This window comes from Mandrillus leucophaeus, unplaced genomic scaffold (assembly GCF_000951045.1).
Source record: "Mandrillus leucophaeus isolate KB7577 unplaced genomic scaffold, Mleu.le_1.0 Scaffold656, whole genome shotgun sequence".
Taxonomy (NCBI): domain Eukaryota; kingdom Metazoa; phylum Chordata; class Mammalia; order Primates; family Cercopithecidae; genus Mandrillus; species Mandrillus leucophaeus.
The window spans coordinates 319,989-326,177 of record NW_012107097.1 but is presented as its reverse complement, the minus strand read 5'-3'; the positions used below and the strand labels follow the sequence as shown (position 1 = coordinate 326,177).

Genomic DNA, 6,189 nt, shown 5'->3' with positions numbered 1-6,189 from the left:
CGGGTCGGGGTGGGGCGGCCACAGCCCTGCGGAGCTGCTTTCCGGGGTCCCTTTCCCTGGACCAGATTTTCGCGGGAAGCCGGATCATCTCCGCTCCCATGGAGTGAGCAAGCGGGACAGTCCTGCGGAAAGTTTCCGCCCCCACTCCTCCAGCCCTGCGCCCGGACTTCAGCGGCGGCCCCCACCTCCAGCATCCTCGAAAAATGGTTTCTCCCACAACTACCCCGATCAGGTCCAGCACTTGGGAGCTGACTGTGCTGGAGGTGACAGGCTTTGCGGGGTCCGCCTGTGTGCAGGACTCACAAGGTCGCTGAGCAGGACCCAAAGGTGGAGTTGTCAGTGGGAGGCCGACAGTGCCCAGAGTCCTAGGGCCAAGTTATGGGGGTCGTCAGGCCTAGGCCACTGTGCCTCAGAGCTGCATGGGTGGTGAGCAGTGGGAGGGATGCGATGGGGGAGTGGGCTCCGCCGACTGCTGTGGGTGTTTCCTCAGGGGCCTGGCTGGCAGGGACCTCCCGGCCAGCTCAGAACTGCCAACATGTCTGCCAGCACTGCCCCTCCATTCCCAGTCCTGGGGGGAGGCTCTGTCTGGGCAGCGTGAGGCCTGACCTACTGTGGCTGCTTCCTCTGCTCCCCAGCCTGGGTCCCGAGGGCCTGGCTTAAGGGAACTGCTGCCAGAAGGCTGGGAGTGTAGGCAGTGTTCGGGTGCCCAGCTGTGCCCTGTCTGACCTCATGGCCACCCACAGGCTGGCACCCCCACAGGCTTCTTGGGGAAGCCTGTACTTTCCACCGCCGGAGGGAGGTACCGCGTGGAAGCCAGGCTCAGGCGGACTCGTTCTTTGTGAACTTTGGGAACAGGCCTGGTACAGGCTGAGTTCTCACAAGAGACACACACGTGTGTCACTCTCTCCTGAGCTGTGACGGACCCGTCCCCCTCCTCTAGGTCCTGGCCCTGGCATCTGCCAGGGAGATTTTAAATGAGTTGATATGTGCTAAGTGCTTTGAAAGGCACCTTCACGGAGGAAGAGCTGTATCAATGTTCACTATTGGTAGTATTTCTCCCATGCTGTTACTCTCCAAAGCTGCCCGATAATTCTAGAGCGGGTTCCGGGGACGCGCCGGCTGTTTGGGGCCTAGAAATGAACTCGGGAGGCTGTTTTGCTTGCTGAGAGCTGGTCTGGGAATGCCCCTTGACCAAGCTCAGGTGTCCCGGGTTCCTGGGACCGTTCCCTGCCCTGCTCCTGGCCCGCTCCCAGACTGCTCCTATGCCCCGCCCATTGTGCTGGGTGGGTGATCTTAGGGCCTGGGCTCCGTCAAGACGTGGGGAGCTTGCCAGGAGTTGGGGCCAGATCCCCCAGACTCCAAGATGGCAGCTGAGGTTGTGAGGGTGCACACATGGAAGGAGAAGTTAGAAAAGTGAATTCGAAATTGCCAGCTTGGCCGGGCGCGGTGGCTCAAGCCTGTAATCCCAGCACTTTGGGAGGCCGAGGCGGGTGGATCACGAGGTCAGGAGATCGAGACCATCCTGGCTAACATGGTGAAACCCCATCTCTACTAAAAATACAAAAAACTAGCAAAAAAAATAAGCCGGGCGGGGGGGCGGCGGCCTGTAGTCCCAGCTAACTCGGAGGCTGAGGCAGGAGAATGGCGTGAACCTGGGAGGCGGAGCTTGCAGTGAGCTGAGATCGCGCCACTGCACTCCAGCCTGGGTGACATAGCGCGAGACTCCGTCGCAAAAAAAAAAAAAAAAAAGAAAGAAATTGCCAGCTTGGACTTTGGGCAGAGTGGGTGTCTTTGGTTGGGGGATAGGTTGTTGTTCAGAGACAACAGGGCCGCCTTCCCTGTGAGTTGAGGGCCCAGGCTGAGGTGCCTCCGGACTGTCTTCCCTACTGAAGCAGTGACTGGCCCTCTGCTTCTCAGGAACAGAGTGCGGTGCCCCCGCCAGCCTCCCAACCTCGTTAGACTCCTAGAATCAGTTTTCTGGATAGAACTAAGAATCTGCTCCTTTCTGGACTTTTAATCCCCGGCAGGAGCAGAGGTCAGACCCCCTTTCTGTGCTCCATCTTGAGGTGTCATTCTGTCCTTACTCCCCACTGGCCGCCATCTGCCCTTGCCTTGGGGGCTACCCCAGGTCTGACTTGGGCACATTCTCTGGGTCCCTCCTCAGAGGCTGCTCCAGGGGTTGTCCCAATGGAATTGGGAATTCTTCTCAGAATGGCTCAAAGGTTTGCACCACCTGTTGGAGGGAAGGGATCCCTCTAATACAAATGTTTCTATGCCTGCCAAGTTCCAGACCCTGGGCTGATAGGGAAAGGAGCTGGCTGAGGGACCCGCAGGGGATGGAGAGGGAGCTTGGGCCGCAAGTCGGGTCTGAAGTCCAAGTCCAAGATTGCTATCTAATCAGCCATCAGAGCCTAGCCCAGCTCCTGGCTCCTCGGAGATGGACCTTGGATGCTGGAGGTGGAGCAGTCTGACAGTGCAGGGTGGGACACCCCAAGTACACAGCCACTGCTTCCTGCCCCCTCAGTTCAGTGGCACTGGGCCGGCTGGACGTTTCCCAGCAGCAGGCCGCTGCAGGTGGTTTAGCTCCCGCTCTGTGTTCCCCTCACCCTGGGATCCTCCTTCCTTCTCAAGACCCACGACCTTGAGCTGAAGCTTTTGGTTGCCGGGAGGAAATGGTGAGCGCAGGCAGATTTGGGTGACTGTTTTAGATTTGGGTGACTGTTGTCGTTAACCCCTTCTTCTTTGTTGTCCCCTTCCCAGAGGTGTTCAGTGCTACTGTATGAGCGTCCTGAGTGGCCCTGGATGGGCTACTGGCTGTCCCTGGCCTCAGAATCACCCCTAACCCCTGCCACATTTCGGGGAGGGAGGTGTGTGAATGATGTCCTTTATTCTGCAGACTGAGGAAGTGGTCAGTGTAGCTTCATTTGGTAGCAGCAGCATGCGATGCCCAGGCCCTAGCCAAGTGTTTGTCCGCCTCTGACCGGAGCCCCTGAGCCCTGCAGGGGCTCAATTTCCCCCAAAGAGTTGCTTGGGTTGTTGCTTTTCGGGGTTAGAGGGTGTGAGCCTCCAGAGCTGTGGGTTTTTAGCGTAGGCTGAGCCCTTTACCTGGGACTTACAGCCAGGCCACAACCCCATCTCTGTTCCCCTGCATCTCACACTGCCCTGCAGAAAGATGATAGGATTGCCCTAGACGGAAGCCCTGGGTTCCGCTGCTGGCCCAGCAAGGAGGAGGTTGCTGCTGCTTGGGCTGAAGTGAGGTGTGGGTCTGGCTGGGCCTTCAGTTTCCCACCTGGGCCTTGATTGTGAGGAAGGCCTGGCTGCAGAAGCCCAGAAACACCTGAGTAGGAGAGTCCCTTTGTCCCACCTGCAGCTCATTCAAGCCTGTGCATGGGGGTTGGGGTCCTCAGGATCTTGCTTTCCTGTTTAGGGGAGGCAGCCCCAAAGAGTGCTGGGACCAGTTTGGAGAGTGCTAGGGCATGCTGGTCTGCAGCGACCCTACTGGTGCTCTGCGTCCTCTGCCAACTGCAGCATGGGTGAACATCGGTCCCCATAATGAAAATGGCCTCAGCAAATAACAACAATATTACCGTTTAGCAATCAGGCACTTATTAAAAACCTGGCTCAATAAACTTAAAAAAAAAAAAAGATGTGCTAGACGCTTTACATCACTTCATGTGAGCCTCACACAACCCTGTAATTAAGCCCATTTATAAATGAAGAAATGGAGGATTGAAGGATTAAGTTACTTGGCCAAGGTCACATAGCTCGTAAGCAGCTGAGCTAGGACTCAAATCCAGGCCTGCTTCCAAAACCTTCACTTTTCAGCCCAGTTCTCAACTGCCCCCTGGAGTTTGCTCATTTTGCCTGATGAAGAAACAGATCCCAGCTCAAAGGTGTGAAGGGGTTTGCTCAAGGCCACAGTGTATTAGCGTCAAAGGTGGAACACAAACCCTGGGCTCTGAGTGCTCTCCCGAACCCTACATCCTGGCTGGGCCTGCACCCTGAGCACAGGCTTGTTCGCTTTCTTGGTTGGGCAGGGTGAGGCAGGACAGGATTCTCCTCCCTCCTTCCTTCCTCCTTCCCTGCTTCCCAGCGGGCCCTCCCAGCCCCCCAGCCCCCACCTCTGCTGCTTTCCCTTGGCAATTGCTTCCATCTGGCCTGCCTGCAGCTCCTATTCCTTTGGAAATGTGGCTGCCGCCCACATGACTGCAAGGCAACCACGGCCACACGTGGGGAAGGGGAGGGGCCTTATGGGGTCTAAGCACAGGGAACCCAGCCAAGGTGGCTGCTCCCGGCATCTGGCATCCTGATTTCCTGCCAGGCAGAAGCACCTTGGCTGCCTGGCCCTCCTTGATGTCTGTCCTGGGCTGGCTCAAGGCCAGAGAGGCTCCCAAAGACCCAATTCTCCTTCCAACATGGTGAGCTGTTTCGCCCACAGACAAGCTCTGCACCAGCAGCCCTCCCTGTCTCTTAGAGGTTGCTCAGGTTGGGGGAGGGATTCCTGGCAGGAGAGAATTAGGGGCCAGCCGGGGTATACCCTGGATTCCCACTGGGTTCTGATCATTTGGAGGGAAGTCGTGCAAGGGACTGACGAGGGCAGAGGCTGAGGGATCCGCGGAGTTCTGGGCAGGCGAGGAGGCGGCTGACTTGCTTCATGACTATAGGTATGCGCCACCACACTAGGCTAATTTTTCTGTTTTTTGTAGAGACGGGGTTTTGCCATGTCGCCCAGGCTGGTTTTTGTTTGTTTGTTTGTTTGTTCAAGATGGAGTTTTGCTCTTGTTGCCCAGGCTGGAGTGCAGTGGCGCGATCTCGGCTAACTGCAACCTCCACCTTCTGGTTTCAAGTGATTCTCCTGCCTCAGCCTCCTGAGTAGCTGAGATTACAGGCCTGCGCCACCATGCCTGGCTAATTTTTGTATTTTTAGTAGAGATGGGGTTTCATCATGTTGGTCAGGCTGGTCTCGGACTCCTGACCTCGTGATCCACGTGCCTCGGCCTCCCAAAGTGCTGGGATTACAGGCGTGAGCCACCGCGCCCAGCCGAGCGTGTCTGGCTTGTTCACTGGTATATATTCTTAATGCCTGGAATGATGTCTAGCAAACAATAAGCGCTCAATAGATTCTTGTGTGATGAGTGATGGAAATGCAGCTTAGGTAAGCTAATTTGTCTTTGCTGCATCTTTACTGTGCTTCCTCCTTCTCCCAGGGCAAAGGGAAAAAGTTTCCCTTTTGCCAGGTGAGCTGTTTGCCAGAGAAAGGTCTGGCCCCAGCTGTGTGCTGCCACCTCGGGGGTCTCTGTTCAGACACCAGAGAGGCAGGCAGGAGTCCAGGTGAGGATGGGCAGGAGCTTGTCCCCTGGGGAGGGCATGCCCCGTTCCACCCACCACATTTCTCTGCCCATCACCCCTCCCCGGTAACCTTCAGATCCCTGCAGACAGGTCCTGACCTCAGCTCCAATCCCTATGTCAGTCCTCTCCTTATTTGAGGCCCAGGAAAGGTACCCCTATGGTGGAACCCTCACTTGGGCGGCTCTCAGGAGTGACGGCTTTGGAAGAGCGAGGGGTTCACCCACATTTGCCTCCTCCTGAACAGCTCCACTTTTATTCCTTGTACATACTGCTTTTCCACTTAAATTTTGTTTGAAAATGCGACAGAGGGTTTCTTGGCTTTAATTTTTTTTTTTAAAACCCCCTTTGAGCTCTAATTGTGACCCCCGTGGTTCTCATTTTCTGGTAGCATGCCATGTATGATCTCACCTCCTCGCCTTTGCTTCCACAGCCCCCTCACATGGCTTGGGCATTGCTGGTAATGACCTTGCTAGACTGCAAATGTCCTTCAGTATCAACTGAAGTCCCAGTGCTGGGAAGCCTCCCTGGCCACCCAGCACCGGCGCTTCCTCCCGCTGCATTCTCCACTCCCTGTAGGTCCCATGCCTGTGACAGGGAGGGAACCCTGTGCTGGGGTGACCCCAGCATGGACCTCAGTGGGGCTCAGGCTGAACCCAAGGTAGGTGGTTCTGGGGGTAGTACCCGAGGTGGTGGTATGGAGCTGTGAGATTTGTATTCCTAGAAGCAGGTTGGAGGCTCTCAGCCCTTCCCTGCATGCATAGCCTTGGGTACAGCCGCAGCCTGCCGTTGTAGCCTCCGTTTCCTTCTCCTAGAAATTAACACTTTTTTTTTTTTTTTTTT

At 56.2% G+C, this 6,189-nt stretch overlaps 1 protein-coding gene across 1 annotated transcript in view; it reads left to right on the top strand.

Annotated features, from left to right (window-relative positions):
- ST3GAL4 (ST3 beta-galactoside alpha-2,3-sialyltransferase 4) overlaps positions 1–6,189 on the top strand; it is a 60,155-nt gene continuing 53,966 nt past the window's right edge. The window contains exon 1 of the mRNA XM_012001242.1: positions 1–327. The gene's annotated coding sequence lies outside the window, so the exon portion shown is untranslated. The remainder of the gene's footprint in view (positions 328–6,189) is intronic.